A 23,323-nucleotide genomic window follows, 5' to 3' on the forward strand; every position below is an offset into this window, starting at 1 on the left:
TTACCTGCGCCCCGTCGAGCAGCAGCAGGATCTGCGCCCTCCTATCAGCAAAGCGCACGTGTGGCGCACGTCCAACGATCGCCCGCTCTGCTACCACTGCGGTGAGCCTGGCCATATTCTGCGGCATTGCCCGTACAGGCGTATGGGTTTGAGAGGATTTCCGCCGGACGCGCCTCGACCGCGCTATGGTGAAAGACCGCAGGACATAGATGAGTACCTCGCCGCTCACGTGCTGCCCCCGACGACCTCGCAACAGCGCCAATCGCGATCGCCGTCCCCGAGGCGCTTTACTTCGCCCAATCGGCCCTCCACCTCTGGTCAGTTCAGACGCACGTCCCCTCGCCGGGAAAACTGAAGACGGCGTCCTCCGGGGGTAGGGCCGCCGCCACTGCACAGAGTCAACAGCCTCCACCCGACGATTCGACGCGACGACCCGGGCAGCGACCACCCGATCCGACGACCTCACCGACGTGCTGCGAACGATTAGTTTCAGCTGAAATTTTAGTTACCGCCGACAGTTATCAAGTGAACGCACTCGTCGATACCGGCGCTGATTTTTCCGTGATGAGCAGTCAGCTCGCCACGACTCTCCGTAAGGTTCTGACGCCTTGGTGTGGACCCGTGATCCGCACCGCCAGTGGCCATGTAGTGACGCCGATCGGTGTCTGCACCTGCCGTATCCAGATCCGAGGTCTTACTTTCACTGGCTCCTTTGCCGTGTTACGTGACTGTTCGAAAGATCTGATTCTGGGCATGGATTTCCTTCGAGAGTATGGTGCGGTCATAGACCTTCGGGAGCTCATGGTATCTTTTTCCGCCCAGCGAGCCGTTGACACAAACAGCGAGCCCAGCAGAGTAGTGTTGCGCCTATGTGCCGACCACATAACGCTTCCACCGCGAGCCAGCAAATTCGTCACAGTCGAATGTGATAGCAGCACCGGCACCCTTGGCATCGCTGAAGCGAACATGTCGCTGCTACTCGCGCGGCAAGTTTGTGTAGCCCGAGGCCTCGTAGAACTTACTAACGGTCGTACCGACATCCTAGTCACCAACTTTACCTGTGAACCGCAACATCTAACGAAGAAAGAGGTCGTCGCTTATTTTGACGAGCTTGGAGAGTGTACCCGGCAGTGTTCTTTGTCCACGACGTCCGATCTCGACGACGCGACGGCTGCAGCCATCCCGACCGATGTAAACCCGCACCTTTTGGCCAGTCAGAAACGCTGCGTAGAAAATCTCATTTATTCCTTCCGCGACTGTTTCGCATCAACCTCCAAGGTGCGACAGACGCCGCTCACCAAGCACCGAATTATCGTTGCGGACGACCAAAGACCCCTGTGTCAGCGGCCTTATCGTGTGTCTTCAAAAGAACGTGACGCCATCCGACGCCAAGTTACCCACATGCTCCAGGACGACGTCATACAACCATCCACGAGCCCCTGGGCATCGCCTGTTGTCCTCGTCACGAAGAAAGATGGCACCCTCAGGTTCTGCGTGGATTACAGGCGCCTCAATAACGTCACAAAAAAGGATGTGTACCCTCTGCCACGCATTGATGATTCCCTAGACCGCCTGCGCCATGCCACTTACTTTTCGTCCCTTGACCTCCGCAGTGGGTATTGGCAAATCGAGGTGGACGAACGCGACCGCGAGAAGACCGCCTTTATTACCCCTGACGGTTTATACGAGTTTAAGGTGCTTCCTTTTGGCTTGTGTTCGGCCCCTGCCACATTCCAACGAATGATGGACACGGTGCTGTCTGGCCTGAAGTGGCAGTCGTGCCTCGTATATCTCGACGATGTCGTGATCTTCTCCGACACGTTCGATGAGCACCTGAAACGTTTGCGTGCTGTTTTCGAAGCCATACGTTCCGCTGGTCTCTCTCTCAAACCGGAAAAATGTCACTTTGCGTTTCATGAGCTGAAGTTTCTTGGTCATATTGTCAGCGCTCAAGGCGTTCGTCCAGACCCCGAAAAGACGGCCGCCGTAGCTGCCTTCCCCAAACCCACAGACAAACGGAGCCTACGTCGTTTCTTGGGCCTCTGCGCCTACTATCGCCGGTTTGTTGCTAATTTCTCGAAGCTAGCTGAGCCTCTGACCCGCCTGACCAAAGACGCTGAACCCTTCTTCTGGGGCCAGGACCAAGAAAGAGCCTTCACGGAGCTCAAGTCGCGTCTCCAATGTACGCCTGTACTTGGCCACTTCGACGAGGAGGCCGACACGGAACTACACACAGATGCCAGTAACGTTGGTCTCGGTGCGGTTTTTGTTCAGTGGCAAGATGGCCTAGAACGCGTGATTGCTTATGCCAGTCGCACTTTATCCCGTTCCGAAGTCAACTATTCCACCACGGAAAAGGAATGTCTGGCTGTGCTGTGGGCCATTACAAAATTTCGTCCTTACTTGTATGGCCGCCCATTTCGGGTTGTGAGCGATCATCATTCACTGTGTTGGCTGGCGAATCTGAAAGATCCCTCGGGGCGGCTTGCTCGATGGAGCCTGCGTTTACAAGAATTTGATGTCACCATCGTGCACAAGTCCGGACAGAAACACAGCGACGCTGACTGTCTGTCCCGCGCTCCTATTTCCTGCCCCGCGGACGAGTCCGACGACGATTCCGCTTTCCTCGGTGCTGTTACCACATCCACTCTTGCCCGCCAACAGCGGGCCGACTCCGAACTGCTTCCCCTCATCGAGTACCTCGAAGGAACCGCTCCATCTCCTCCTCGACTCTTCAAGCGCGGACTGTCATAGTTTTGCTTGCGTGATGGTGTCCTCTACAAAAAGAATTACGGCCCAACGGACACTGTCTATCTGCTTGCAGTACCTACAGCGCTTCGTGACGAAGTTTTGCGTGCGTGCCACGACGACCTTTCTTCGGGCCACCTCGGGTTTTCCCGCACGTTGGCGCGCATACGTCACAAGTACTACTGGCCCAGGCTTGCTGCGCTCGTCCAACGCTACGTACGAACATGTCGTGAGTGCCAGCGCCGGAAGACGCCGCCGACTAAACCAGCCGGGCTCCTGCAGCCTATTGATCCCCCGCGCCTCCCATTTCAACAGGTTGGCATGGACTTACTCGGTCCATTTCCGGCGTCTTCCATGGGTAACCGGTACATTGCTGTTGCCACTGACTATCTTAGCCGCTACTGTGAGACCAAGGCCCTTCCCCGTGGTACCGCAGCCGAAGTCGCAGATTTCTTCGTTCACAACATTGTGCTTCGTCACGGAGCCCCTACAGTCGTATTAACTGACAGGGGAACCGCGTTCACGTCGGCACTTACGAGCGAGGTACTTCGTCTCAGTGGCACCAGCCATCGAAAGACTACAGCCTACCATCCGCAAACGAACGGACTGACTGAGCGGCTAAACAAGACAATCGCCGATATGATTTCGATGTATGTCGACGATGACCATGGGAACTGGGACCGGATACTACCTTACATCACGTTCGCGTACAACACTGCGCTACACGAAACGACACGCTTCACTCCGTTCCATTTGGTGCACGGTCGCGAAGCCCTGACCATGCTGGACGCCATGCTCCTTCCGGACCCTGTTCCTTCTTCTGTCGTGGCCGCTGACCAATTTGTTCGTGACGCCGAAGCCGCTCGCCATGTGGCTCGACAACGAATCCGGCGCCAACAACAACGCGACGCCAAGCGTTACAACCTCCGCCGCAGGGAGGTGATTTACACCCCCGGTGACCAAGTCTGGGTGTGGAGCCCGATCCGTTTGCGAGGGCGCTCTGAGAAGCTTCTTCGCCGTTACTTTGGTCCCTACCAGGTGTTACGCCGCCTCAGCGCGGTGACCTACGAGGTGCTTCCCCAAGGAACTGTCCGGTCCTCTCGACAACCGACGTCCGAGGTAGTCCACGTGGCCAGAATGAAGCCGTATTACTCCCGTTAGCCCCCTTTTCACGGAGACTCTCCCGCCGTTAACTTTCCGCCCTCCCTCTATTCTTCTTTTTTTTTTTTCCCCCGCCCGTGCGGCATCGAGCCGATGCCCCTTGGAAGGGAGGGGGGCAATGCCACACTGCTGACACTCTGCAGGCGCCACCTGGTGGCCAAAACTTGGCTGCCAGCGCGTGGCGGAGCGTCGTCTTCGTCTAGCTTGTGTTTGGCGGTTCGAAGCCTCGTCTGAGAATACGGCTGTGCTTCCCGCTTCCTGGTGACAATATATATATACACATATACATACATACATACATACATATATATATATATATATATATGAAAGAAGCCAACAGCCACAGAAACCAAGGGGCACAGGGGATTTTTTTTTTTTTTTTTTTAAATCTATTTATTTATTTTGTGGTGTTGATCAATTTAGAATATTACTGAACATGTTATCGCTTAAAGCTAATTGATTAGAAAAGCAGAAGAAAAAACAACCACTGCCGCCGGTGGGATCCGAACCCACGACCTCCGAATTACGCGTCCGGTGCTCTACCTCTGAGCTACGGCGACGGCTGTCAAATCTTCTGCTTTCGGGGGTATTTATGTTTACAAGTAACCTAACCTTGAGAGTGTTCATCAGCGCCACCCACGTTCATAAGCGGCGGACGTAGAACGTCCTGAGATACCGCAGGTGTGACGTAGAACGTCATCGAACGGAGAGGGTGGAAGCTGCGTGAGAACCCTCTTTATGCTTCCTATGGCTTCAAGGCTGCCAGAACCGAGGCCCTCGCTAAGCAATTAAGCAAACAAGGGAAGGGGTATGAGGGGCTCGTTATAAATATGAAAGAAGCCAACAGCCACAGAAACCAAGGGGCACAGGGGATTTTTTTTTAAATCTATTTATTTATTTTGTGGTGTTGATCAATTTAGAATATTACTGAACATGTTATCGCTTAAAGCTAATTGATTAGAAAAGCAGAAGAAAAAACAACCACTGCCGCCGGTGGGATCCGAACCCACGACCTCCGAATTACGCGTCCGGTGCTCTACCTCTGAGCTACGGCGACGGCTGTCAAATCTTCTGCTTTCGGGGGTATTTATGTTTACAAGTAACCTAACCTTGAGAGTGTTCATCAGCGCCACCCACGTTCATAAGCGGCGGACGTAGAACGTCCTGAGATACCGCAGGTGTGACGTAGAACGTCATCGAACGGAGAGGGTGGAAGCTGCGTGAGAACCCTCTTTATGCTTCCTATGGCTTCAAGGCTGCCAGAACCGAGGCCCTCGCTAAGCAATTAAGCAAACAAGGGAAGGGGTATGAGGGGCTCGTTATAAATATGAAAGAAGCCAACAGCCACAGAAACCAAGGGGCACAGGGGATTTTTTTTTTTTTTTTAAATCTATTTATTTATTTTGTGGTGTTGATCAATTTAGAATATTACTGAACATGTTATCGCTTAAAGCTAATTGATTAGAAAAGCAGAAGAAAAAACAACCACTGCCGCCGGTGGGATCCGAACCCACGACCTCCGAATTACGCGTCCGGTGCTCTACCTCTGAGCTACGGCGACGGCTGTCAAATCTTCTGCTTTCGGGGGTATTTATGTTTACAAGTAACCTAACCTTGAGAGTGTTCATCAGCGCCACCCACGTTCATAAGCGGCGGACGTAGAACGTCCTGAGATACCGCAGGTGTGACGTAGAACGTCATCGAACGGAGAGGGTGGAAGCTGCGTGAGAACCCTCTTTATGCTTCCTATGGCTTCAAGGCTGCCAGAACCGAGGCCCTCGCTAAGCAATTAAGCAAACAAGGGAAGGGGTATGAGGGGCTCGTTATAAATATGAAAGAAGCCAACAGCCACAGAAACCAAGGGGCACAGGGGATTTTTTTTTTTTAAATCTATTTATTTATTTTGTGGTGTTGATCAATTTAGAATATTACTGAACATGTTATCGCTTAAAGCTAATTGATTAGAAAAGCAGAAGAAAAAACAACCACTGCCGCCGGTGGGATCCGAACCCACGACCTCCGAATTACGCGTCCGGTGCTCTACCTCTGAGCTACGGCGACGGCTGTCAAATCTTCTGCTTTCGGGGGTATTTATGTTTACAAGTAACCTAACCTTGAGAGTGTTCATCAGCGCCACCCACGTTCATAAGCGGCGGACGTAGAACGTCCTGAGATACCGCAGGTGTGACGTAGAACGTCATCGAACGGAGAGGGTGGAAGCTGCGTGAGAACCCTCTTTATGCTTCCTATGGCTTCAAGGCTGCCAGAACCGAGGCCCTCGCTAAGCAATTAAGCAAACAAGGGAAGGGGTATGAGGGGCTCGTTATAAATATGAAAGAAGCCAACAGCCACAGAAACCAAGGGGCACAGGGGATTTTTTTTTTTTTTAAATCTATTTATTTATTTTGTGGTGTTGATCAATTTAGAATATTACTGAACATGTTATCGCTTAAAGCTAATTGATTAGAAAAGCAGAAGAAAAAACAACCACTGCCGCCGGTGGGATCCGAACCCACGACCTCCGAATTACGCGTCCGGTGCTCTACCTCTGAGCTACGGCGACGGCTGTCAAATCTTCTGCTTTCGGGGGTATTTATGTTTACAAGTAACCTAACCTTGAGAGTGTTCATCAGCGCCACCCACGTTCATAAGCGGCGGACGTAGAACGTCCTGAGATACCGCAGGTGTGACGTAGAACGTCATCGAACGGAGAGGGTGGAAGCTGCGTGAGAACCCTCTTTGGGTGGCGTGGGTGGCGCTGATGAACACTCTCAAGGTTAGGTTACTTGTAAACATAAATACCCCCGAAAGCAGAAGATTTGACAGCCGTCGCCGTAGCTCAGAGGTAGAGCACCGGACGCGTAATTCGGAGGTCGTGGGTTCGGATCCCACCGGCGGCAGTGGTTGTTTTTTCTTCTGCTTTTCTAATCAATTAGCTTTAAGCGATAACATGTTCAGTAATATTCTAAATTGATCAACACCACAAAATAAATAAATAGATTTAAAAAAAAAATCCCCTGTGCCCCTTGGTTTCTGTGGCTGTTGGCTTCTTTCATATTTATAACGAGCCCCTCATACCCCTTCCCTTGTTTGCTTAATTGCTTAGCGAGGGCCTCGGTTCTGGCAGCCTTGAAGCCATAGGAAGCATAAAGAGGGTTCTCACGCAGCTTCCACCCTCTCCGTTCGATGACGTTCTACGTCACACCTGCGGTATCTCAGGACGTTCTACGTCCGCCGCTTATGAACGTGGGTGGCGCTGATGAACACTCTCAAGGTTAGGTTACTTGTAAACATAAATACCCCCGAAAGCAGAAGATTTGACAGCCGTCGCCGTAGCTCAGAGGTAGAGCACCGGACGCGTAATTCGGAGGTCGTGGGTTCGGATCCCACCGGCGGCAGTGGTTGTTTTTTCTTCTGCTTTTCTAATCAATTAGCTTTAAGCGATAACATGTTCAGTAATATTCTAAATTGATCAACACCACAAAATAAATAAATAGATTTAAAAAAAAAATCCCCTGTGCCCCTTGGTTTCTGTGGCTGTTGGCTTCTTTCATATTTATAACGAGCCCCTCATACCCCTTCCCTTGTTTGCTTAATTGCTTAGCGAGGGCCTCGGTTCTGGCAGCCTTGAAGCCATAGGAAGCATAAAGAGGGTTCTCACGCAGCTTCCACCCTCTCCGTTCGATGACGTTCTACGTCACACCTGCGGTATCTCAGGACGTTCTACGTCCGCCGCTTATGAACGTGGGTGGCGCTGATGAACACTCTCAAGGTTAGGTTACTTGTAAACATAAATACCCCCGAAAGCAGAAGATTTGACAGCCGTCGCCGTAGCTCAGAGGTAGAGCACCGGACGCGTAATTCGGAGGTCGTGGGTTCGGATCCCACCGGCGGCAGTGGTTGTTTTTTCTTCTGCTTTTCTAATCAATTAGCTTTAAGCGATAACATGTTCAGTAATATTCTAAATTGATCAACACCACAAAATAAATAAATAGATTTAAAAAAAAAAAAAAATCCCCTGTGCCCCTTGGTTTCTGTGGCTGTTGGCTTCTTTCATATTTATAACGAGCCCCTCATACCCCTTCCCTTGTTTGCTTAATTGCTTAGCGAGGGCCTCGGTTCTGGCAGCCTTGAAGCCATAGGAAGCATAAAGAGGGTTCTCACGCAGCTTCCACCCTCTCCGTTCGATGACGTTCTACGTCACACCTGCGGTATCTCAGGACGTTCTACGTCCGCCGCTTATGAACGTGGGTGGCGCTGATGAACACTCTCAAGGTTAGGTTACTTGTAAACATAAATACCCCCGAAAGCAGAAGATTTGACAGCCGTCGCCGTAGCTCAGAGGTAGAGCACCGGACGCGTAATTCGGAGGTCGTGGGTTCGGATCCCACCGGCGGCAGTGGTTGTTTTTTCTTCTGCTTTTCTAATCAATTAGCTTTAAGCGATAACATGTTCAGTAATATTCTAAATTGATCAACACCACAAAATAAATAAATAGATTTAAAAAAAAATCCCCTGTGCCCCTTGGTTTCTGTGGCTGTTGGCTTCTTTCATATTTATAACGAGCCCCTCATACCCCTTCCTATATATATATATATATATATATATATATATATATAGCCTGAAGAAGGTGAACGCATGCGCAGTTCCTACATGACGCACACACACACGCACGCACGCACGCAATCACACACACACACGCACAGACACACGGACGAAAACTTCTCATGCGTTTTTTTAGCAATCTATGTTTACTTGCTCGTAGGGAGATAGAAGTGGTGCTGACGCACATGCCAGCCCTCTCTTAGATAAAAAAGGCTTCTGCCAGTTCACGAAGCAATCTCTCTTTACTTCTAGCTAGAATTTTAATTTTGTCAAGTCAGGGTACACAGTTCTTTTTATTTTCATTCATGCAAGAGCGCCATTGGCGGGCAGGTTTTCGAACGAATCTGATGCGTTCCCGAACGACTTTCTATGTTCCAAATCACGCTGGTTGGAGCAGCGTCCAGTCTCACCGACGCACACCTTGCCACGTGTAAGGGAGATCTCGTCGACCCTTCCCGTGGCGCACCTTACATAGGGCTTCGAGTGCTTCTTCCCACAAATAGATGATGCTTTAGTACAGCTGCTAACCTTGGGACACATCTTGGCCTATTTTGAGGGGGTGGAGAAGACAATGGGTACTCCGTACTTGTTGCCAACTCGTTTTAAATTGTGGTGCACCTTGTGCATATACGTTATCACCACTGGTTTGGCTTCACCGAAAGTTTCTTTCAGGCGTTGCCCTTTTGGCTTGCCTTTTTCGCCACAAAAACAGCGGCCGTCCTTTTTTAAGCTTCTCTTTAGCCTCACTAGCTCTAAACATACTTAAAATGCTCTCACGAAGAAAGTGGGACTATGATAGGATATGATAGGACAGAAGCCTGATATTTACAACGAGCCCCTCATCCCCTTCCCTTGTTTCCTTAAGTGCTTAGCGTGGGCCTCGGTTCTGGCAGCCTTGGCGCCACAGGAAGGATAAGAGGATTCTCACACAGCTTCCACCCTCGCCGTTCCATGACGTTCCACGTCTCACCTGCGGTAACTCAGGACGTACTACATCCGCTACTTATGAACGTGGGTGGCGCTAACGAACTCTCAAGGTTAGGTTACTTTTAAACATAAATACCCCCGAAAGCAGAAAATTTGACAGCCGTCGCGTAGCTCAGAGGTAGAGCCCCGGACACCTAATTCTGAGTTCGTGGGTTCGGATCCCACCGGCGGCATGTGGTTGTTTCTTCTTCCGCTTTTATAATCAATTAGCTTTAAGCGATATTATATTCAGTAATATTCTAAATTGCTTCAACACCACAAAATAAAGATAATAAATAAAACATCCCCTGTGTCCCTTGGTTTTTGTGGCTGTTGGCTTCTTTAATAATTATAACGAGACCCGCATCCCCTTCCCTTATAGATATATATATACGAATAGTGAATCGATGAACATGTTAGCATGGTTATTCTGCCAGGTAGTGGCGGTAAATTGGTCTCTGCATAGAGACTGGTCACAGATGAGGTATGCCCTGATCAAAAGACGGAAAGCTAGATTATATAGTGGATCCAGTCGTTTAAGGTGTGATGGTCTTGCTAACCCATAGACTACAGACGAATAATCTAGGCAGGAGGCGACTAGAGCACGATATATGTGGAGAAGCCGTATCCTATCATAGTCCCACTTTCTTCGTGAGAGCATTTTAAGTATGTTTAGAGCTAGTGAGGCTCAAAACAAGATAAAAAAAGGACGGCCGCTGTTTTTGTGGCGAAAACCTGAATTTATTTTTCGCTGCGAAATTACCAGGTGTGTGTATGTGAGTTGCACCTGTTTTTAACATGTTGATAAACTGGATCATGTGGATGCAATTTGGAAGTAATGGATACCAACTAAGTACATAATAGACTTTGGGGTGCTTTGGCTTTGTAATTCATTCTTACGATGACAAGTTTACTGCTTGATATGCATCCCTGAGGTACAGCGTTCTTCTTAATGATGTTCCGGAGAGAGTTGAACCCATAAGGCGTACATGAAATGTCAGGTTCGGCCAAAATCTTTCGAGCAGTTTAACATTCTGCCGCAGATGCCGAGATCTGCCAGGTCGCGGTTAATCCCAGAGCTCTAGGTGGTATCATAAACATCTTCCGTATCAAAGAAGACTGTCAGACAGTGTTGCGTATGCATGAATGCTTCTGGAACATTGCTTCAAAGCTGCACAAGAAGGTGCGCTGTTGAGCAAGCTTATCTGAAGCCGCACTAGTGGAGGTCAAGCTGTTCTCGAGATAGAAGAATAAACATAAAACCAACATTTCCTATTCTTACGAAGAATTTGGCAAAGAAACATTTAAAAGCTATTAGCCTGCAACTAGTACAAGAGTCACCAGGGTGGAAATTTGGGCAAGTCGGTACTGATCCATAACATATGAGTAGCGCAAAACCAGGACGACGGACAAAAGGGAAGAGAACACACCCACAACACAGGCGCTAACTTCCGCCTGACGACGAAAGCGATAATTAACCAAGTGAACGAAACCTGATGAAAAGTAGAGCATGCGCTGACCTGAGAGAAAAAAATTATATCGAAAAAAGATGCGATAAAAATGTGAGATCTCGGATGTTTTGAACCCAAGAAGGCCAGCTCTCGTTTAGACAAAGAGACGGGCGGTGTATTAGCACAGTTATTTTGTAAGGCAGGAATGTGTGAGCTTCCACAATTTCGCGAGCCAGGTTATGTTTAATCGTGGCAACGAAAGAGCATGTATCTTAAAAGGGCACGCACTTGCAATCTTCGCAATGCAAAGCTAGATTGCTGCGGTATATGTCTTCATGTTGTTATTGTGCACCCAAAGCCTATCGTTCAGGCACCTACCATATTTTCCAATATACTGTTTGCCACAAGAGACCGGAATATTGTACACAATGGCCTCAGTGCATTTAACAAATCTTTTCCCGTGGCGGATAGAACACTGCATCTTTTAGGAGCGAACTGCGGAGTTTCTCTGGAGCTGAAAACACCACGCGAACGTTTGCCCTATTTCCTATTTTCTTGAGATTGAGCGCGAGACAATGGATGTGAGTAATGACAGCCACCTTGCTCTTCGTTCCTTCTGTGGTGTCACGTTTTTTCCGCAGTTTGTTTCCGAGGAAAGTTTCGGCGACTGAACCCACGAAATCATCAGGGTAACCTGCTCTCAGGAACCCTGCGAGTTGTTCATGAAATCTAGATGTGCATTGCGGGGGGCATGACTTTTCAAAGGCGTTTTTCATACGGAGGTGAATAATTCCTCGTTTTACGAGTTTAGAACGAGCGGATCTGTAAGGTACAAGCGGTTTGCTGGCGCGAGGTGAATAGCACCAGCAAATGTGGTTGTCCTTGAATTTAGGCCGAATATCAAGAAATCTTATCTTTCACTTCGCTAGTCAATAGTAGCGGGTGAAAACACCCTTGTACAATGGTCAAAATGTTTGATGTAACGGCCTCGAGGTTCGACGGCGTGCAGTTAACAAGGATGAGAAAATCGTTATCAAATTTGAAGATTGTAACCACTGAAGAGTTTGCAAGCTGCTCTTGGAGGATCCTGTCAAGGTGTGCAAGCTAGAGGTTACTAAGGGCGGGGGCCAGGCAGGACCTAATGCATATTACCTGCCTTTGAACGTATGGAGCGTCTTCTCCATTTATGAAAGTGGAGCGCAGATAAAACAGAAGCAATTCTGGAAAACTATAAACAGACAGCCCTGATTCATTTTGGAATGCCACCGCACCGTAATGATGGATCGAGTCTTCACTATGGTAAGTAGGTTAACATGAGGCAAGAAGTAGTAGTAGTATTTAACATAAATAAAGAAGCCGCGAAAGCTTTTGTCGCAAAAGGATTTCACAGCATTAACAACTTCTTATAAATTTCTTACAAGGAACGGGTCATTGACAGAAAAAATAACAATTTTTTCTTGGGGAAACAGAGCGATTGACTTCTGCCAAGTGTCCAGTTCAGAAATTATTACCCTAAGCAGTGCATCAACCTTACGAGAAGTTGGGAGTTTTCCAGGTTTCAGGAATGCTACGATAACGGCCTTTTTCTAAGCCTCAGGCATCTTCCCGATACCCAGATTGTTAAACAATTTCAAGAGTACTAAGTCTACGGAATGGTTCATACAAATAGGTTGAGATTTGTTAATGTACTGACGGGCACAAAAGTAGTCTACACCACGGAGCGGTAGCCGGAACAACGGAAAACTGCGGCATTTTGGCGAGCTAAAGCACGAATCATTGAAACAACCCAAGCGACATGCCTGCTGATAATAAAGGTTACGTACGCATTGCTGTCTCGATCCTTGATGCCGCCTCTAAATGTCGCTGCAACGCAGTTTTCTGTTGGTCCGGCTTCCGTCGTATGGTGTATACAACTTTTGTCCCCGATCGTACCTTGTCAGGACCGGTTCCAGTCTATATACCGTTAGTTAGCCCCCTATGAAGTTCATGAAATATAATCAAACTATCGTAGGGTTGGTTAGTGTAACCGCTCGTTGGAATTCTCTTAACTATGTCGGTCTTTTCTTGAATATTCGTTTCTGCATCACGGGGTGTCATGAAACGAGCTTAAAAAAAGGAAGAAATCGTCACCAAGTTTATGAATTTGCTGCCACATATTTTTTCATGTACAGGAACTGTTTATGAAAGATACCTAAGCTTGCCATGAAGATTTTTGAGCATTACGACGAAACGTTGAGCTTTCGCACTCGCCCTTTTTAAAATTGATTAGTTTTCGTTGTGTGGGGTTCGATGGGAAATTCCTCATCTTTTGTTGTGGCTCTTTATTCTTCTCTATATTACCGTGCACACAAAACTTTTTCATTATTTCGCACCCCTTACGATGTTGGGGGAATGTCATTTTTATGAAGTGACCTCTTAATTGAATGTAGTGCGCAGTACGAACTGGCATCCACTCAGATAGTGTGAAAGCTGAGCCACTTATTTCTTAGTCCTCTTCCACTCCATTTAAGTGTCACTGCTTTTTTAACTTTACCCGTTGATCAATAAATTTTGTGTGCAATGGTGCTCCTACGCTCTCCCTAGACTTCTTCCCATTGGCTCAATTAAGCTATGCTTCACTTTCGTTGTGAGTTGGAAATTCTATGTCATATAATAATATGTCTTTTATGTTGCCGTTCATTTGTTATACCCTTTAAAATATCACTCTACTTGAATAAAAAGCGCTTCATACAGTGAAATACGTTCTGTTTTCAACAAAGAACTTGCAGAAAACGGCAAGCAAACTGCGTTGTTGCAGAGTCTTTCAACTTGGCACTTTTCCCACTATCTTTGTTTTTATTTTCAGAGTTGCTTCTGCAGAACTTTGTTGCTTAGAGCAGGCGCCTCTATGGCATTGCCTTCCTGATATTCAACGTTCATGTCCTACTTCGCCTTGCCAATTGTGCTCGAACCTTGGACGACACTGGGCAAACTCAGCCTTTGTTTTTGAAGCAGGGAATCGTAAAATTGTCCGGCAGGTTTCAGCCGCAAGTGGCTTTCAACAGGAAATTGTAGAGAAATATTGATGAATCAACAGCTACAGAAACTGACCGACACCATCCGGCTGCCTGCACACAAAAAACACCTGTGCAGCAAAATGATTGCCTGTTCCCACGTGCAGAATGCCAGGCATGTACATAGATTGTGCCTCCTGTGAAGGGCCGGAGTATTGCTTCGAGCTCTCAAGAGCAAGATGCTGTTCACCATCACTGCGGTGTCACTGCATCAGTAGCTGTTGAGTGTGAGCGATTTTTCAGGCAAGGCAGGTGTACTATAGCACTGCATAAAAGAAGCCATCGCGGTCGTCACCACCTTCATTAGGACACACAGTGCCAGCTACAAACGCATTTAAAATATTCTTCCCTTGAACGTAGCCAACACTTGCATCCTCATATGCAGGCCAATAATAACTGCTGACGTGGCTGCTGCACCTGCACACATAAAAGAGTGTATATTTGACACAGCCCTTGATATTGTGCTTTCAGTAGAAGTGGCTGACTGCTGCTCGTTCGTAGCGTTTCCCGAGGAAGAAAAAATATATCTGTGACCTACCTAAAACAATCGAGATTCATTGAATCAATTTAGAACAGTGTATGTCATCTAAATTGGTTAAATCATCTAAGACTAGATTGGGCAGCAGTAACATAGGTTATTAAGTGAACAAGAAGTCACCTGTGCCTGGCCACCTAGCCACTGTTGCCTTTGCTGAGCAGATTAGCTGAACTGCAGAGCTTTGATTTTTGTGTGTGCCTGTATCCAGGCCAGATATCAACCTCGTGCATCATTAGGACATGACAATCTTTTTAACACTCCTGAAACTGTTAATATCCATGATGAAAATATGTTGCAACTGAATTAACCGTATAAGGTTCTTCAACATTAAAAAAAGTCTTAGTGTCTTTTGTTTTTCTGTGTGTTCTTGTTTCTGGATGACATTTAACGGTGTGTTAAAGTGAACCGTGATGTGTTTTAATTGACACTCTGCTCTACTGATGCCCTTTATTTTGGGTGTTGTGGATATCTGCACCAGGAATCTACCTGTTGTGTATGTTTTTTATTATTTCTGATGTTTGAATACCTCGTCTCTAAACAATTATAAGTTTTAATATTGCTGCTTTAATTATTTATTATTTATGTCATATCTTGTCCCCCACGCACGTCACTGCTATTCAGAGCCTATGGGGAACCCAGAGGAGAAGCCCATAATTAAAGCAATCAACACGGAAAATAGCGCGGAAGAGAAATGCACGTGCGTCATTTTCTTCGCAGAATTGCTGAATGTCCGTATTAATGGTATGCATATTGCTAACTGCATTATTTGTGTGTACTTAATAAAGTGGTCTCTAAGTTGCCATATGCCTGCAGAAAATGGGAATGCGATTTGTGATTCATCCCTTGATATATATACTTTAACGACTATATTAACTTTAGAGTACTACTGTGTGACTTAACAACCACATTAAAACGCGGAGCACTAATATTTGATTTCTAAGGAGAGGTAGTTCTCTGAGATTGGCAACTTTGACATCGGGTCTGAACACCAGTGCACTGAAAATAATGACATTGCCGAGCAGTTCAAAGTGTGCTACCGCGTTCTGTGTACATCCTTGCACCGGCAATCGTCGCACTGGCGCCGACTAGCAACTGATACTGCGGCCGCACAGAGAGCGCTGTGTTTGCCGCAACGAATGCTTCTGTTGCTGAGAAAGAGCGGCGCGGTCACATACCCGCACTGCGTGTCTTTTTCTATATAGCACCCACTCAGTACCATGACCGGGTAAAGTTTTCGTATATACAGGACGCAGAGTCGGGAGCTAGCTAAGTTCGGTTTCCCACTCTCGATGGTGACGTGCTCCTTTTCTCACCGCTGCAGTGCCATGAACTGATAGCACTATTGCGCTGGCCCGTCGGTAATGGCTTGAGTGCCGCTTTTGAATGCAATCCACAGCGTGCTTGAAAAAATTGTGAAAATCATTCACACGCGGCTTCAGTCTCTGCCGTTATGTCTTCAACCATTACAGCTAAAGTTCTTGTTGGTCATGCCGGGCATGTTTATAACAATTACATGACCCGAGTTCCGGCTTATAATAAGGAATCTCTCACACAGAACAGAAAACATCACCTATTCTACACTTATAGGTACCCACAATGATCCACTATCGTTCAGGCGTCAATTCTGTGTGAATGTGATGACATGCGCATCTGTCACCAGAGCTAAAGCAATGAGTGTTCTCAGCAAACCACCGTGGAGCAGTATCCAAGAGCAGAACACCATGAACATCACTCCCCTATGGGGCACCCATCTCTGGCACGGATACTTACAGCATGAGCACTCTCTGTGTGCCACTTTCCACCATGACTCGCCTCTCCCCCCCCCCTTCCGGACTCTGTGTTTCACCTAGGATACTATGTTTTTCACCTTGGTGACCATGCTTCGAACTCTAGCTACCATCTTTCGCACCTTGGACACCATTTTTTGTACTCTCGCCACCAAAATTGCCACCATTTCTCATGCCGGGATATATGACAAGAAAATGGAGGATTCGACGGGATGGATATGGTTGAATTTTTTTATTGTCAAAGAGATGGAGTCCCGTCGTCGTGCTATAGCCTGCTCCTCCGCGAATCCGGGAATTCATCAAGCGCTTTTATTCAGTAGGCTCGGGAAATGCCTCCTCACGTCGGCCCCAATTTCCGAGGAGGTCGCTAGCCATGGCCGCCAACCCAGTTGGGCCTGCTTCTGCCACAGTAACAAGCAGAGTCACTCCAAAAGAGAAGAATATAGCGCTAAACGAGTGCAGCTATGTTCTTTGTGTGGTGTCTGGTTCTGAGTTGTTTTTAACGGACTTTATATTCATGGATAGGATGATCATGTAATTGAAGTAGGTGTTGTAAATTGTAATAAATTATTGTTGGAAAACCAGTGATAAAAATTAAAGTCAGGAAAAGGAAGGCTGCTCATGACTCTAGCCAAGCAAGACGACCAGCGCCTGAAAAGACCTTAGTAGTCATCATCATTAGGTAAGCATTTCACGTGTAGAACCAACCATTGTCATGAATAATGGAATTGAGTGAGTGAGTTGGTTTTCCCTCTTGACCGTGAAAGCGCTCAAAAGTGCAAGGACGACAGAAAAGGAAAGACATACAAAGCACGTTGTGTGCCTTTCCTTTCCTTTCGTCCTTGTCCTTTAAAGCGCTTTCACTGTCAAGAAGAAAAAAAAAAAAACATTGTCATGACTTCAGGAAAGATAGATACCCCCCCCCCCAAAAAAAAAAAAATGCAAGGAGTCTGTACTATGATGGGACCTTCTTGGGTAGCGTCATCCTCCGCAAGCGGAACAAATACGTTACCGATAATGCTTTAGAAGACACGACGGTAGCCGCTATCTCTGCAGCAGCCTTAGTGACTTTCCTGAATGGTGACCAACATTAAGCATCTCTGAGTGCTACACTAACGGAAACTAATTACGGAACTATGGAAACGAACTGCGGCGTTGTTACTGAAAGACAAAAAGAATGAGCCTCGCGGTAACGCAACCAGTTCTAGATGTCCATAAGGTGGAGATCTCGGCAAGTTGGTGTATACTAATAAGCGGCTTTACACACCGCCGCACTCAAGGGACAAGAAGGAACTGACAGCCCTAGCGCTGACTTTCAACTTAGGTTTGTTCCGTTTGCGATGTTGTGCGGAGTTCTGTACGAAGTGCCATTGTCCTCCGGAAAAACATATCTTGGACAGACTGGTCGGCGTGCGAATACATGATTGAGAGAACACGTTAGACCACTACAGTCCGGAACGGGCCATAATTTAACACTTCATTCCAAGAGTTGCGAATCGAGGAAATGTGCACCTGTGTTGAGGAGCATGCACGCAAAAAAAAAAACTACAAATCTTAGAAAGCAAGCGAGGTGTTCGAGGCGATGGCTATGAAGTTCAGGGGTCAGGGTTGCGTCAGCAAACCATCTGTTAGATTGCTTGAAAAGGAATTTAAATATTTGCCGCTGTAACGGGGTGGAAATGGGCGTTCACTGTTGCATGTGCTTCCAGATCTCATTTTACCTTGTCTTGTACCGCTTCCTTCTTTATATATTTCTTGTGAAGCTTAGTAAACCTGAGTAGATAGCCAGCGCTCGTGGTATCTGTTCTTTCTTTTCCCTTGTGTGTTGCGGTGTGTAAAGCCGATTCTATATGTCGCGGACATCCAGCTGTCCTTCCTTCTCACCTAGCGTTCCCTTGCGCTCTTCACCACAGGCACTGCTGCTCCAAAAGGAGTTGCGGTTCCAAACAGACATAATCTCGATATGCAGTGTTTGTGTGAAAGTTTTTTTTCGAAAGGATTAGATGCCTCAGCATCTGCGAAGGCTAGTGAAATCGCTCACTTAACTGGACCCAAGAACGCGAAAGGTCAATGATATGTTTCAAATCATAGACCGGAAAAAAAACCTCTGCCATATTATATCCCTACAAAGCATTTGTACACTCTTAAGCAACAGTGGCTGATGACCCACGCTCAAAGAAGTGCTTCTGGCGTTCTGTAAAGCGCCGAGTTAAGCGCATAACACTCGGTCCTCATATTGACGCCAGCGCTCGTGCAGAAGGAAGCGCCTCTCAAGAAGAAGAGGAAGTGTGTGTGTGAAAGTAGACTAGTGTAAGTGAAAGTGATCTGGAAGCGTCCGTCTGTTGACCCGCTGTGGACCCTCAGCCGCTGATTACGAACGTGACATCTGGTGGAGGTGCTGGGTACATCGTTAATGCACTGTACGCCCCCTTCAAGCCGCAATTCGAGCCCCGTACAAATACCGAAGGTAGACACGCCAGTCCACCAGGGCAGTCGCCGATTACAGGGCTTACCTCCCGAATTTGGACTGCTCCCTCTTTCGCATTGTTCACGGAGGGCAGGTGCTACAACGATGAATCCTCCAGCTACAGTGTCGTCGGTCCTGCTCGACCACCAGCGAGAGCCACCCCATTTTCGCGGTCAACCACACGAGGACGCCGAACACTGGCTGGACCAGTATGACCGGGTGGCCATCTACAATGGTTTGGACGCTGACTGCAAGAGTCGGCATGTTTATTTCGCCCTTGAAGACTACGCGAGGACCTGCTTTCTGAACAATAAATCTGGCCTTGGAACGTGGGATACGTTCAAGACAGAGTTCCTCCAAACCTTCAAGGACAGCACGTCGCGCAGGGAGAAGGCCGACCTGCTTTTAGAAGCCAGACATCAACTCCCCAGCGAGAGTGTGACGGTGTATGTAGAGGAAATGAAGAGACTCTTCCGGCGTGCCGACCCAAACATTTCGGAGGAGAGGAAGGTGAGTTTCCTTATGAAAGGTGTCAAGGAGAAGCTGTTCGCCGGCCTGGTTCGAAGTCCTCCAGTCACTGTAGCTGACTTCGTAAAGGAGGCGAGCACCATCGAAAAGTCTTTGGACATGAAGGCCCGGCAGTACGACCGTACAACAGCATCGATGCTACGGCCACTGTGGAGGACGCCACGGTTAAGTCGGCAGACTCCTTACGTGAGATGATACGATGTATTGTGAGGGAGGAACTGGCAAAGCTCTTTCCGGACAAGGAAAAACCTCAGCCTAGCACTCTTGCTGACGTTGTCCGTGAGGAGGTGCAGCAAGCTCTAGGCACTTGTACAGCACTACCTGTTGCCGGCCCTGCGCAACCTCAGCCGCCGAATCTCAGCTATGCCGCCGTCACACGCCGTTTTATTCCATCGCAGCCGAACCGACGTTACGAGACACCTGCCTCCGCCGGTGCACGAATTCCACCTTTCGAGCCGAATCCTCCACAGCGGCTAGGACGCCGCAGAACGGATGTCTGGAGAGCGCCAGACAATCAGCCGCTGTGCTACCACTGCGGTGAGGCTGGACATGTTTATCGTCGCTGCCCATGCAGGGAGATGGGTCTTCGAGGATTCCACGTCGGTTGTCATCGTCCGATGTATGGAGAACGACCGCAGGAGAGCGCGGACTACATCTCGCAAGCGGGCTCCGTACAGCGCCGTTTCTCTCGATCTCCATCGCCGCGTCGCTACAGTTCCCTAGGGCGAGCTCAGTCTCAGAGTCTCCGCAGGGGAAACTAGATGCAGCAGCCTCTGGAGGTGCGGCTGCTCAACGACAAAGTATACAAGATCCTCCATCGCGACAAGACAGTTCCCAACCAACGCCGAATTCCGTAGCCGTACCGACGATTCTTGAGCCCACGTACCTCAAAACTAGCCGATGTCCTGACGCACCTCTCCAAGGCCACGACGCTTTTTCTCGATGCCGAACTCCTTCGACGCACCGCAGCCGAGACCGAACGCCTCGACATCCCCAAAGTAAGATACCACCAACTGCCGACTTGGAGATTTTGGTTGACGGCGCCGATGTAACCGCGCTGGTGGATACTGTTGCCGATTATTCAGTACTTAGTGGACAATTCGCCGCGGCACTAAAAAAGGTCACAAGCGCTTGAGATGGCCCACAGATGCGTACTGCAGCAGGACATTTCATTACACCTACGGGAACGTGCACGTCGAGGGTAACCGAGCAAGGCCAAACATTCTTGGCAACGTTCGTAGTGTTAGCCGAGTGCTCCCGGGACGTCATACTCGGTATGGACTTTCTGGCCGAAAACGGTGCAGTTATTGATCTGCAATCGCAGTCCGTCAAGTTCTCGACCGAGAAGGCCATATCCGTAGATAGTGTTCTCCCAGCGGCGCTGCACATTCTGGACGAACACGTGACCGTGCCTCCACGTTCCAGTGTGATGGTAACCATCGGCTCAAAACAGATACGGGAAATTGAGGGTGTCGTCGAAAGCAAGCATCTGTTGCTACTGGACAGAGGAATTTCCGTCCCCAGGACGGTTGTCTTCCTTGAAGATAGCAAGGTCAACGTTCTTCTCACCAACTTCAGCAACGAACACCAACACCTTAACAAGAGAACGACTGTGGCGTATATTGACGCTCTTAGTGAAAATAGGTGTGTGCACAGCTTAACATCTGCTTCAACAACGGAGCCCGACGGACTTGCTGGTGTTAAGTACGATATTAACCCAACCTTGCCGCCCGACCAGCGAGAGAAAGTACGGGAACAGCTCAGTCGCTACCGTGGTGCCTTCGCGTCCTCGCCACGCGTCGGGCGGACGCATCTTGCGAAACATCGTATTATTACAGACGAAATTGTTCCGCCACTCCGACAGCCACCTTATCAAGTGTCTACCAAAGAACGTGAGGCTATTACCACACAGGTGAAAGAAATGCTCGCAAACGACGTTATTCGCCTTTATAGGAGCCCGTGGGCGGCAACTGTAGTGCTTGTGAAGAAGGACGGCGCCTTACGATTCTACATTGACTGCCGTCGGTTAAACAACATCACTAAAAAGTATGTGTATCCGCTGCCCAGAATTGACGACACCTTGGATCGCTTATGCAACACCAGATATTTTTCTTTCATGGATTTGAAGTTTGGATATTGGCAAATTGAGCTAGACGAAAGAGACCGCGAAAAGACGGCATTCATCACTCCAGACGGGTTGTACGAGTTTCAGGTGATGCCATTTGGTCTTTGCTCGGCACCCGCGACTTTCCAAAGGCTCATGGACACCATCCTTGCGGATTTGAAGTGGCAAACTTGTCTGGTCTACCTGGACGACGTCATCGTTTTTGCCCCGTCTTTCGAGCAGCACCTTCGTTGCCTCGAGGAGGTCTTGCAGGCCATAACATCATCAAGCCTTACTCTCAAAGCCGAAAAATGCCATTTTGCTTATAAAGAGCTAATGTTTTTAGGCCCTGTCGTCAACCAAGAAGGGGTTCTTCCGGATCCTGATAAAACATCCGCCATTGCCAATTTCCACCGCCGCATGACCAAAAGGAAGTTCGTCGCTTCCTCGGGCTGTGCGCATATTGCCGCCGCTTCGTGGAGAATTTCTCTAAAATTGCTTCACACCTTACTGATCTGACAAAAGCGCCTGTACCGTTCAAGTGGGAACCTCCGCAGCAGAAGGCGTTTCAAGAGATTCAACGCCGCCTGCAGTCACCCCCCGTGCTGGCGCACTTTGATGAGCTTGCTGACACACGGGTCCACACCGATGCGAGCAACGTTGGTTTGGGTGCTGTCCTTGTTCAAGTTCAGCGGGACCAAGAACGTGTCATCGCCTATGCCAGGCGTGCACTCTCCAAGACAGAGGCCAACTACTCTGCCTCTGAAAAAGAGTGCCTCGCCATCGTGTGGGCAGTTTCCAAGTTCACACCATACCTTTATGGCCGATCCTTCAAAGTAGTGACCGATCATCACGCCCTATGCTGGCTGACCAATCTCAAGGATCATTCCGGCCGCCTAGCTAGATGGAGTCTTCGACTTCAAGAGTTCGGTATCACCGTCATCTACAAATCCGGTCACACACATGCAGACGCACATTGTTTGTCTCGTGCTCCAGTGCAACCAGCTCCGGATGACGCTGCTGACGACGAAGAATTATTCCTGAGTGCAATATATACCAACGATTTCGCCGAGCATCAACGCGCCGACCCCGATCTTCGCGACGTCATTCGTTATCTTGAAGGAGCCAGCAGCCGAGTTCCTAAAGCCTTGAGGCGCGCTTTGTCGTCTCTCTGCATACGTAATGGTGTTCTCTTTAAGAAGAACTTCGCTATCAACACTAGGCCGTACTTCCTGGTCGTCCCCGTGTCCCTACACAATGAAATTCTTCAGGCCTGCCATGACGAACCAGCTTCCGGCCACCTTGGTATTACTAGAACACAAGCCAGAATTCAAGAGAAGTACTACTTGCCGCGCTTGGGTCATGACGTTGCACACTACGTCCGCACTTGCCGGGATTGCCAGCGCCGTAAGGTCCCGCCCGTGAAGCCAGCCGGATTCCTCAAGCCCGTTGAGCCGCCTTCGCAAGCATTTCAACAAGTCGGCATGGACTTGCTGGGACCTTTCCCTACATCAGGCTCCGGGAAAAGGTGGATAATCGTAGCCACTGATTATCTCACGCGTTATGCAGAGACAGCATCCCTTCCGAGTAGCACCACCCTCGAAGTAGCCCAGTTCTTTGTGCATCAAAGCGTCTTACGTCAAGGAGCTCCACAAGTTTTGATTACGGACAGAGGGGCTGCCTTCTCCTCTGAGCTCTTGCACCATATTCTAGTTTTTAGTCACACCAGTCACCGTAGAACGACTTCCTATCATCACCAAACTAACGGATTGACAGAACGTCTAAACAAGACGCTTACAGACGTGCTCTCCATGTACGTGGACGTGGAACATAAAACCTGGGACGACGTCCTGCCTTATGTCACGTTCGCGTATAATACAGCCGTACAAGAAACCACCAACATGACACCCTTTAA

The sequence above is a fragment of the Amblyomma mixtum genome, chromosome 10, assembly GCF_055824585.1.
Source record: "Amblyomma mixtum isolate Tamu chromosome 10, ASM5582458v1, whole genome shotgun sequence".
Taxonomy (NCBI): domain Eukaryota; kingdom Metazoa; phylum Arthropoda; class Arachnida; order Ixodida; family Ixodidae; genus Amblyomma; species Amblyomma mixtum.